The sequence below is a fragment of the Podarcis erhardii genome (assembly GCF_964252035.2).
Source record: "Podarcis erhardii genome assembly, chromosome: 1".
Lineage (NCBI taxonomy): Eukaryota > Metazoa > Chordata > Lepidosauria > Squamata > Lacertidae > Podarcis > Podarcis erhardii.
This window is the reverse complement of record NC_138497.1, coordinates 102,681,864-102,694,360: the sequence shown is the minus strand read 5'-3', so window position 1 is coordinate 102,694,360 and position 12,497 is coordinate 102,681,864. Positions and strand designations below refer to the sequence as shown.

General features: G+C 42.2%; 1 long non-coding RNA gene across 1 annotated transcript in view; it reads right to left on the bottom strand.

Moving 5' to 3' along the window:
• Window positions 1-11,829, bottom strand: part of LOC309348632 — a 54,329-nt gene extending 42,500 nt beyond the window's left edge. Inside the window, exons 1-3 of the long non-coding RNA XR_014159494.1 lie at window positions 11,611-11,829; window positions 9,143-9,504; window positions 6,968-7,050 (exon numbers count right to left, since the gene is read on the bottom strand). This is a non-coding gene — a long non-coding RNA (uncharacterized lncRNA). The remainder of the gene's footprint in view (window positions 1-6,967; window positions 7,051-9,142; window positions 9,505-11,610) is intronic.
• Between the last annotated feature and the right edge of the window lie 668 nt (window positions 11,830-12,497).

The following is a 12,497-nucleotide window of genomic DNA, read 5'->3' as shown; positions in this document are numbered from 1 at the left end:
ACTACTCAATCTTGTATTTATGCAACAATAAACTCTGCATTGTATAATAACACAGGAGCAATTTGATCCAGGCTGAACCTCAAGCAGTATATTTTTCATAGTTTTTTCTTAAACAAAACAATAAAAACTATTACAGCATTTAAAGTTACAGGAATTATTAAAAATAAAAAATAAAAAGAGCATTCTATTGCTCTTTGTGCTTCTGTAAGTTCAAACTTGGCTATGGTTTTAAATAAAATATGGCAGGTTATTCCTTTTAAATGTGCACCAAGATATTTGGAAGTTGGAAAAAAAAAACGCAGAAGAATTGGCCAAGATGTGATATTTTAGAAGCATCTGCTGTGTATGATCTGCACTTTGATGTTTTTTTAAAAACTGCGTTCTGCATTACACAAATAAATGCACATTATGAGCCCTTAATACACAAATGCAAAGTCGTGTCAAGATTCATTTGCAGCATGCCCCATGATGACTCCTGAGCAAAGGACTCTCTCTTGATAATGAATGCCCATTATTGCAAATAACCACACAACAGAAAATCATTCATCAAAGACAAAAGCACACCCAAACTATTCTGTTTGCTCCAGAGCCGAGACACCAGTGCTTGATGCTATTAAAAGAGCTTGGTGCTGGTAAAACAGTTGGAGCATTGCCATATAAATTAGGAACACACTGAAGACTTGGGGGGCTCTGGAAGCAAAAAAGCTGTATACCAAAATGCTAGAGAAGTTTCCTGGACCCCCTAGGAAATAGAACATTTGCCAGATTAAGGACAATTTTTTAAAAAAAAAAAATCTGATCTACAAACCAACTGAGCAGGAGTCTAATAGAACTAAACTGGCTTCAGTTAAGTACATTCTGGCTGAACTGAATTGCAGATCTCATGAATATAAGATCCTGACCCAACCATCCACACAATTCTCCCTGCCTTCGATGACTTTCCCATTAATTTAAACAGAAAAGGAAAAACTCTGCATATGCAAAAGGATGGGTGGGTGTTTCATCTCCTCCACTGAAGTGAACAGGGAAGTCCACTCATTCAGGAGTGCCATCTGTGCATAAGATCAGGATATTGGCCTGCAATTATCATGCCACTTACTTGAGAATAGCCCCGTTGAGCCTATTCAGATATTATGGGGTCAGCTTGGCCACTGCTTGTATTAATTACAGATTGAGTAATCTAACCTCAGGTGACAATATCTGTGCCAGTCATCCTGCAAGCTATCCCATGGCACAACCCGGTCGTCAAACCATTCAAAAGGAAAATCACATGTTTGAGTAGCATCCCACTTCCCCGACGCGCAAGACACACCACAGATAATCTCTACTTGAAGTTGCTGAGAAGCTATTTTCAGTCTGTTGCGCTAGCTTTCACAGGGTGATAGATGGAAATTGGAGGAAAACTAGATTCAGTGTGCTTGTCCGGGAAGTAGGCAGTTTTCAGTGATGCTACCAAATGATGTTGCCATATGCACAATGCAACTTTGCAAAACAGAGAGAAACAGCTAATTCCGTATCCCCTCAAAGCCTTGCACATTAAATACAAGAGTGCAGCAGTTTAACGAGTAAATCATTGGGGAAACACATACTGAGAAGATGTTGAATTGAGAATAGATTAAGTCATTCAGCTCTAAAAATGCTAAGAATAGCTAGCATGTGTATAGGAGTAGCTACAACATGAACCAGGTTTTCTGAACTATGGTTATCTGAAACCTCTAGACTGATTCACACTGCGAGTTAATCACTTTATAAATATTTATTAGGGGATTCGTTATCCTGATGCTCATAATCCCATTATCAGCATTGTTTACAGATGTTAAAAAGGGTAAAAATACAATAAAAAGCCAAGAAATTCATAAAAACAGGAAGATAAAGCAGCAGTAAAATTCCCCTTCAGGTGGGAATTTAAAAGGGCCTTCCTGGCACATGCTTCCTGGAGAGGGAGTTCCACAAATAGGATGTCACAACAGGGAAGACCCTCTGTAGTTATGCACCCATAACTCTTCTCTGGGTGAGGAGACACCCAGAGAAGTTTCTGTGACAACAATTTTAGCACGCAGGTAGACTGATGTGAATGCAGACATTTCTTCAGAAGCTATGCCCCAAGTCCCATGTTACAATCTTCAATTGTGCTCACAGAAACACCATGAACTGGTGCTGTTCTTTAAGCACATGTGAGAAATAATCTCAACACCCAGCCTAGTAAGTTGTGTAACATCTGCATTCTATACAAACTGCCAATTTCCAGTCAGTCTTCAGGGACAGCCCCATGTACAATGCACTGCAGTAATCCATAAATCTAGAATAGAAGAGTTGGAAGAGAGTTTGAGGATCATCTAGCCCAGGCCTCTGCAATGCAGGAATATGCAGTTGACCCAAATGGGGCTCGAACCCATGAACTTGGCGTTATCAGCACCATGCTCTAACCAACAGAGCTAATCCAACCTGAGGGGTACCATGGTATGGAGAATCATGGCCAGGCTTGTGTCGCAATATGCTAAATGTGTGAATGGGCCCTTACAGATAAAATGTGAGCGCAGGACTTTAATTTTGCTTCTTGTAACTTCAACTGCCAATCACCAGGTGTATAATAAAAGAATGGAGCAATCAAGTGATGTATACACATATATGCACCAATTATAGAAATAGTCTCCATTAAAGTATTCATTTTCTTAATAATGCAAGATAGCATATGGAGAAAAATCAGAAATATAAAATTTTGGTCCATATAAAAATACAGGGGGGAAATCTAGAATATATCTTATTTTTGCAGGCAAGTGCCTGTGTTGCCTCTTTATACCCCTTATATATGTGGCCTGACTCATGGCAAACCCTTGTAAATAGCATGGCTGTTTATCTGAGCTTCTGATTATTCCAATGGCCCTCTAGGCTATTTGGATAAATGATGTGCACTGTAATCATCACATCATTCTCAGTGATCTAGGAATGTAGTCATGCTTGGCATTTTCAAGGATGGAAGGACTGAGTCACAAATTCTGGTTCCATCTGTGTGCCTGGGAATCTGCATTCAATGAAAATAGAAATGAATTGAAAAAACGTTAAATGTACCTCAAGGCTACCCCATGATTCAATGGTACTAGAAGTTCAACAACCAATTGTTCCATGGTCAACTCCAATACACTAGGTTACCTTAGACTAATTAAATGAGAATGTGTCAGAGGAGCATGGATAAGAACAGCAAACTTAAGAAAACGATGCCTTGCATCTAGTCTCATTCCAGTTGAACATGTTTCTCCTGATTCAATCAAATCAAGGCTAATTCAAATCAACAGTACTAGTAATGGCTGGTCTCCCCTTGGCTCAGCTTGGACTTGAACTTGGCAGAACCTGGTTATTTTTCCAAATGAAATAGCAAAATAACCTGGCTCCTTTTTGTCAGAACCCAGTTCAGAATTCAGAACTGAGCGAGCCTTCCTTATGAACAGGAATGAGGGTCATTGGAGCTTGGGCCTCCTCACAAACAGAGAAATTCCTTCCTATTGCTAATACCAGTATTACACTGATAAATATTTATTCCGCAGTCTCATATATTGGGCCAAATAACTCCAAAATTCAATCTTCTAAACCATTAATGGAGAACATTCTTCTTTGTCAAAAGCCACATTTCCTCAAGGGGTACCACATAGTGTTGGGTACCACATAGTGGCAGTGGGTGGGACCAGAACCAAAAGTGTATTGCAGTATTTGCAGGATGGCATCTCTTTCTCACCCCATTTCTCTCTGGCACCTACAAATATGACAGGGAAAAGAGTGATTCCCCCAGAGATGGACCAGAGGGCAAAGCTGGTCCTACCGTTTCTGAAGTGCTACATAAAATTAGGCAGGGGACATGTGCAGCCTTGGAGCCACATATTGTGTGAGTGAAATGTGCCCTGGTGGAATTGGTTGTTAATTTATTAACCTCCTTAAGCTTTATAGTTCAATATCCCCATATAGTTTTTCATAGACAACAGGTGCTTTTGCTGATATTCTAGGCCATGCAGTGAAAGCAAAAAAAGAAACCAGCTACAGGATGTGATGAATTTTATAATTCAACAGGGAAATGTATCTCCTATAACGTGTTCATGGTTATACAGAAGAGATTGTCTTATCACCAGCAACATACCACTGATGGAATTGGATGATTTCTGTGATCAAAGTTGTTTTAAAAACTAAAATAGAATGAAGAGAGGATGGCTACATTTATTCCTGGAATAGAGAAACATGCCACTTGGTTAACTGAGGCCAGTTTTTTATTATTAAGATTCAGTGGAAAGGCAATCTACAACACGTACTATAGACCATGCAGAAATGCTATATAATGAAGAAGCTGCCTTGTGACCTTTCCTCAGCCTACGGGCGTTTGAACCTGACCCATTGGTTGCACCTTTTCAGGTGTTGAGCAAAGCATTCTTGATTAGGGATGGGGCCAGCCACCTCTTTTCCGCATAAGGTCCCTAGCGGGTTGACATGTCATAACATAACTTTCAGGGGGATTTCTAGTCACTTGGAACAGGTCTTACTGGTGGTGGTGGTGGTTGATAAAATAATAATGTGAAAATTTATTTTAAAAGGCAGCCCTCAGACAGCAGAGGAGAAAGCCACTCAGGCACCTGGGGTGGGGCGCCCAGGGGTGGGGCGAGCCGCCCACAGAGGCAGGGTGAACCGCAGGGCTCCCGAGTCTGCCTGCCTCCTCCCACTCAGCCGCCCTACAGCTGGGGGGGAGGCAGTGGGAGGACCATTTGGGCAACGCAGAGCCTGCCTGTGCCCTAGCCACTGCATCTCTCCCAGGAGAGACACGTGGCTCGAGAGCACTGCACGCCCCATGGTGAGTGCCTCCTGGCATTTTGTCACCCCCCTCAGTGACACCCAGGGCGGTCCGCACCCCCCTTCCTCTGCCCCTGCCCTCAGATCACCTCATAACCATGTCTAATAACATGTAAGTAGTAATTTTTTTAAGTAAGAATGTCATGTAGATTTTAAAAAAATAATAATGATGAGGAAGCACACCAGAACAAGTTTTTTTTAATAAATTTATACAAAGGAGACAGACCATCTGTCTTCCTGGCTTACTATAACCCCCTTCCCCCCAGTCCCTTGGTATGTGGGTCAGTCTAACCCCAAAGGGGCTCATTTCCACACCCAGATCCCAAAGCCATGAGTAGCAGTTTGACAGCAAGGATGGGGAGCCCATGTTCACCCCCAGATGTTGAACAACAGCTTGCTGTTCTAGGCTGCTCTGGTTCTGCCTCGTGTTCCTGGTTCTGCCTTTGCATTCCTACTTGCTCTCTAGGGTCAGAAGAGCTGAGCCAGTGACAGAATGGCTCCTTAAGCTTACTGTGACATTCCAGCAGTTCATCTAGTAACTGCCTGAGGCTATACATCCCATATAGTGCGGCTACCACCATCACCAGTAAACATTATTTTTAATAAAGCACCACTAAGAAAGAGGCAGGTGGTTACTGATCCTTTGTAAGCTGTTAGCAGTCTAGATCCCATTGGACATGTTTTCCTCTGGCATATCAGCCAATCCATTTACCCTACTGACATGAACAAGGTCAGATTCTAGGAAACATCTCCCTTGCAACTCCTTGCAACATCCTTTGCCATAGTTACTGCAAAAATCAAACATATATTTCAAAACTTTGCGAAATGTGCATTGCATCGATTCTGAACCGCCACCCCCACCCCCTCGGCTGACAAGCCAGCTAATGAAATCTGATTAGACACATAAAGAATGGGAGTAACAAGGAACATTCCATATAATTATGCTGTTTCAGACATCTTTTACTTATAAAACAAATTTCCCTCAGAAGTGTCCTTTTAGACATCCCACCAAGAGGCTTGCCAGCTAACAGGATCATGAAAGCTGCCCAGGAAGAGCAACATATCCACACCAGTTAAAATGCCTTCAGCATTTTAATGCTGTTGAGTGATTCTGCTAAATAGAATGATGGGTGAATGACCATTCTTTACAAAGTCACTCAGCTACAGCTATGCCCTTGGCAAAAAAAAATAAAAAATTGCAAACTTATGCAAACTGCAGGGACGGACTCTGTCGAACTACAGGAGTTAAAAGAAGGAGAAGGGGCTATCAGGATACAATAAAATGATGAAATCCACTCCAGCTGTTCATAGGTCTGACTATGCTCCTGTCATCAACAGCTGGAAAGGACTTGGAGAATACCCCTTCTCTTCTCCACATTTTTCATTATTTGTGCTGTGACTATAAGCTGATTTAGAGGCCCACATTCAGACAGCAAAGGTGCAGAGAGAGGCTTTTTTAGTGGTTCTCCACACAACAAGGACATAACCACAGAGTTATAAAATGCTTCAAACTGCCGATTCATCAGAATTCAAGCCTCTGCACTTTGGGGAAGTGTAGTCAGATCTCTCTTTGGGGCCTAGTCCTTTGGAACTCAGGATTAAGTCTGCAAAAAAGGAAGTCCTGACCAGCACTGAGAAATTTTTCCCTCACTCGCCTCATAATTAAGCTTGGACTTTCTGAGCTTTCTCAGAGAAAGCTGAGGGACTTTCCAAGGAAGCTTGTCTGGGGCAGCTTCCCTCCCCTTCCTTCCCACAAACTTACTGTCACAAAGTAGGAGGGTTCCTGTGCAGCGATTCAGCACATGCCTCATTTTATGGCCTGGCCACTTGTGTATATATAGTACCCACTGCCATTAAGAAGAGTGCCCCCCCCCAAAAAAGGAGTTCCCAAAGCTTTTAGCTCAAATGATTGAGCAGTGTTAAGTTTTGGATGAAGATAGGGACTTATTGAAGGGATGCATGTCTGATGGTGGAGAGTTTTGGTTCCTGGTGAGCCCATTACGAGTTGGGCATGAAATTTTGGAAGGTTTGGACTTGATTTGTAATAGTTGATGGGACATAAAGTCCAGTTTGAAGGGGTTCAGTCCCCCGCATCCATATATCATTCTTTGTCCTCCCACAATATATTCTTTTCTCTTACCATTCCACCCTCCTCCCTGGGATTTTGGACATTTACCAAGGCATTTGGGAGGGACATCTTATATGCTGATCTAGGAAATATATCTGCATCAAGAGAAAGTAACAGAAGATAAGGACATTTGAACAACTTAGTAACACGATATTATAGAATATTCTGTTCTGTAATGTAGGTATTTTTATTTGTTCACTTTTTTTTTTACTCACCCTGAGTCTTTGGGATGGCTCAGGCCATACATATATAGTAAATACACCTTCTCCAAGACCAGGGTGCCTAAATGGAAGTCGACAACCTTTCGATATCTATCCTACGCTAACAAAAGTAGCTGACAATCTTTCAGTATCAATCTGACATCAACAAAAGTATTTTCTGTTTGCCTGCTTGTCAGTTCTGCTGTATGAGTCAGAGACAAAATAACTTTTTATCCTGCTGATACTGTTGGCCATTTCACTTACCAGGTAAAACATGCACACACAAACATACACAATTTGAAACAAAATGTAACACCCATAATCGAAACAACCTTGCTTGCTTACCTAGCAGAATCACATAATCCACAAAAATAAAATACAGTTTAGGCCAGGGGTCTGCAACCCGCGGCTCCGGAGCCGCATGTGGCTCTTTTACACCTTTGCCGCGGCTCCGGGGTGGATACTAGGGAGGGGAGAAGGCGCATTGTGCGCCCCGATACTCCCCACTGTGGCGGGCGCTGTACTGGCTGTGACGTCGCATGGGGGCAGTGCGTGCATTAGTCACGCACTGTCCCGACGTCACCTTCCCGCCCGCCCGCTACATTGTAAGGGGCATGTACGCTGGTCACTGTTTTGAAGGGGAGTGAAGAACACACACCAAAAAAAAGGTAACTTGTTAATTTAACGTTTATTTCTATGAGGAGGAGTAATTCTGAGGGGTCAAACAAAGAAATAATAAAAAAGTGACAAAAAAGTTATTTTTATAATGACGAGTTTTGCGGCTCCCAGTTTTTTTTTTCTTCGGAAACGGGTCCAAGTGGCTCTTTTTGTCTTAAAGGTTGCAGACCCCTGGTTTAGGCTACTGAGTTCAGCTTGGCATATTAGAGTGTGATTGACTTAATGGGATGGCTGCAGCTCCAGACAGGAGTTACCTTATTAGGAAAAAAGCAATGAACAAATGTCTCATTTTAAGATTTCCGAGGAAATCCCATGAGGCCTTTGCTATCAGCCTCCATTTCCCTTTTATCCCAGCTTCAGCAGAGTGTTAGAAGAGTCATGCCATGTGAAGAGAAAATATCTTTCAAACACAACTTAACCTTTATTCCATTCCTGGAATCTTGGGTGGAAATCTTATATGACATGACTGAAACCTCAGGTGGCTTTGTTTGCTACAATTGGACTGGCCTGCCAGAACTGATCATCCCTCCCTCTGTACTCTTTGGTGAGATCAACACCATTCAATTAAAGCATATCTAATACACATGACTTTCCCCAAATGGACCCAGGGAACTGTAGCTCTCCCCTTACACAGCTACCATTCCCAGAGATTGTACCTTTAACAAACTACAGTTTCCAGGATTCCTTGGGGGAAGCCATCTGCTTTCAATGTGCTTTGAACGTATGGTGTGGATGTGACCGTATGCATTACTGATGAATATGGCAGGAGGAGGAACAACCATTATATTATATTATATTATAATCATCATTATGATTATTTCAATACTCATTCACCTGCCTCTGTAAGAAGGGTATCCCAGCTATTTTAAAGGAGAAAAGAAAAGCACTGTTTTCTAAAAATGATGAGGCCCTAAATAAACTAAATCCATCAGTACATCAGTACCGGGTACACTATCTAGAGGACAAGATTTTTGCATTAAGCAACTTTAATGCCATCATCTGGGAACGCTAATTTGTAGAACTCTTCCATTCTTCGCTCAGTCTCAGTGTCGGAGATGGCATTTCTTCTGCATTGCTCCACTAACAACTGCACTTCCTTTGCCAAAAAGGGAAAAAAAGGGCTCAGCACTTTTCCACCTGCCCAGTCATATAAATCAGCTGTGTGTGAGGCCCTAGACAGGTGAATTTGTCAAGCCTTAATATAGTCTTGCTACAAGTGAGCTGCTATTTATGGTGAATATTTTCTACTTGGGTTACAAACCAGAGTTTCCCTCTCCCCCGCTCTGCCCTCTCCTTCTGTTTTGTTTACCTTGCACATTTGGAAATTCTTGTCAGCGGATCCCTGTCTTTGTTCAACATCCGCTTTCTTGTGAAGGTAGTTCGCCTGTGACAGGTGAGGCTCTTAACCTGCTTAGCTTCATCTCCGCTCCCCAGAGAACCTGTCCATCTCTATCTTCCAGGTTCATGGTCTTGCCTCTCAGCCGCATCGACATGTTCCTGGGACATTAACCTGCAGGCCTAAAAAACTTCAAAAATCATTCCAACCGGAGAAGCACTTATACAAAATGTGTTTGATAGCTGTGCTTACCTTTCCTGCAGGCTTGCTATATGCCAGGCCTGCATAAGCTGCACTCTCCATTTCTGTCACTCATGTCATCTGCTCAGTGAAATCTAAAAGATCGTTGAACAATGTGTTGAACTATTTCCCTTTTTTATTTGTCTTTTCTCCCCCCCCACCACCACAACCAGCTCTTAAAAGAAGCACACGGCAAAGGGCTGCTATCAAGCAGGATGATACACTGGGAATGAAGAAAAGCATCTACGAAGAAAAACGCTGAAAACTTCCCAGTAAAAACTATGAAGATATCACAAAGTGACATGGCTTCTGCGCCTCTCAGTAAGAAAAGAGGCCCGCCTTTCTTTCCAGAGGGATGAAAAAAGGAAGTACATGGAATGTTCAGGAAGATAACTTTCAAATTCCACATCTCAGTAGTAGATTTTTCACTAGAATTTATTATAGAAGCTGGAAGGAAGGTGTGAAACAATGACCCCACAGCCCATAAACTTCTAGGTATATTTTGCTAGGGAAATAAATTATTCTTTGGTGATTTAACATATCTCTGGTTTGTAATTACTACTCAGTCCAATACCTTTCTGAACATTTGACCTGACAGGCCCCATTTATTCATTTAAGAAGAGATTTACTTACTGAAGTTGCTGGAGGGAAGCTGTGCATAACCCTGTATTGTGGGTGTCTGTGTGTCTCTAGATATATATGGTTGGGTTTTGTCTTCCTACCATAGCCAGATTAAACACAATGATATCAATGTGACTTCAAATAATCAGGACAAGTTCAAAAGACTTCAATCAGCCCACTTAGTAAGTATCACTAATTTGGATCCAACAGATAATTTATACTTGGGGTGAGGGAACAAATTTTGAAGGCCAGCCCCAGATTTTTGCCCACCATCAAAGTGAGAGGCAAAAGAGCTGCCCTCCTCTCTGTGACTTGCACTGAGAGAGTGGCAAAAAGGAAGGATGGAAGATCATGTTAGAATTACCCAGTGTATTTTACCATCTCTGTCATCAATATGCTGTTCTTCACATCAGTCAGGGTGGACCAAGCTGTCCTCAGACTTGATACACTCGCTGCCTCCTGGATACCACCATAGATGTTTCCACATGTATGAGAACTGTAAGGGTTTAAGGCATCTTTGCCCTGTTCTTATTTAGATCTCAAATCCTGATAGCAAACCATTTCAGGTAAATAAGGTCTTTCCCTTGGTTTGGCACACACTTCTACAACTTCACACTTAGCTGGGCCCAAGGTGCATTTGTGGAAAGCCAGATTGTTGTAGTTCATATAATAAGCGAACTCACTGTTCTACCTGCATGTCTGGGACAATTGCCAGGAGACTTCCGACCATTTCAATCAGAGGCATGGGTTATAAAGCTGTCAGTTTCCTTGTAGGTTAATTTGCCTTTCTCTTGGTCCTATCATTCTGCTCATTTACAAAGAAATCAGACCAGTTCTTTGTGGGTATACTTATACTGATTTCAGTGTGAAGACTTTCTTTCCCACTTTTCCTTGCCTTTCTTTTGGGGTGGGTGCAACAGTGGAATTAAATAGAGCTTTAAAACCGAGATTTGCAATTTCATCATCACCGCATTGCAATGCTAATAGCATTCTTGTGGGTAACCATACATCCATTTAAGGTGACCTTCCCCAATCATTCACAATCTCAGTATTACATGATCAACAGAAACTATGATGTCAGTTAAATACCATCAAAAATATATCATGGGTGATACCCGGTGTTAACCATACTCAAAATAGACTCCTTGAAATAAGCAGAGTTAAGTAAATCTCACTCTACTGTAAAATGGTAATAGTAAAATGATCTGAAGGTACACAAGGCCACCATCTTGCTGATGGTCAGTGTCTGAATGAAGGGTTGACTGGAAACCATATGTGCATCATCATGCATGACCATGCAGTCATAGTACTTCTTAGGATTCCTTTGTATTCAGATGATATATTGCCTACTTTTATGCCCTTTATGAATAAATGTGTTGGGGGGTGTATGTGTATGTACACAAACATGCATCTGGGGGGTGGGGTGTCAAACTGGGTCTTTGCCCTCGGTGACAGAAAGCCTAGTTTCGGCCCCACCTTGTCCCTTCAATTGAGAAATAGCTGAAGGAAACAACCAAGCCTTCTTTGTGGTTGCACCAAAGCATTTTCATTGTTGTTGTTGAAAACATCGCAGTACTCACTTATTGCAGCAAGCACTTCCAGGGCTACAGCTCAGGCTGCTGGTGTTTGGTTTGCTGTGGTCTATTTCTGGGTTTGTTGTCTTTGTCCGTGGAATTTTCTTGGCAGGGATACTGGAGTGGCTTGCCGGTTCCTGCTCCAGGTTCTCTTTTGAGAAGAGAAGACTCCCTGGAAAAGACCCTGATGTTGGGAAAGATGGAGGGCACAAGGAGAAGGGGGCGACAGAGGACGAGATGGTTGGACAGTGTTCCTGGAGCTACCAGCATGAGTTTGACCAAACTGTGGGAGGCAGTGGAAGACAGGAGTGCCTAGCGTACTCTGATCCATGGGGTCACGAAGAGTCGGACACGACTAAACGACTAAACAACAACAAATTTCTGGGTTTTAGACCTGTTGCTTATTGTGCTGCTTATTCCCTATCCTGCCCCCTGCCCACTTTATTCTGTGTGTATGATTTTATTGATATTTTACAGTGTTTTGTATATATTTTACATCACTGGTATTTCAGTGTGAGGATGGCATATATATAAATAAATAAAATAGATCCGGAATGCTCTGCTGCCTCTAAGCAAGTGCCTCTTTCCCTGTAAGAGAATGCTATATGTAATCTGGCATGTGAGAGAATAGTCTATTTTAATTCTGTTCATCTGCTCTGCAGTCCTCATGTGATCAGCTGTGGGGGCGTACAGAGCTGTCAGAGGGATTGTAGCAGGTTGCGGGATTGTAGGGACCTGGACATACATTAATCAATTATCTCTAAGCCCACATGCAGGTTGAATTGTGTGAGCATAGTACTGTTTTTTAAAAGTCACCATGATTGCACAAACTACAGTCATAATTGATAGAAAGGCCAGCTCAAACAACTGGTGCTTCACATGCCTGGATAGCT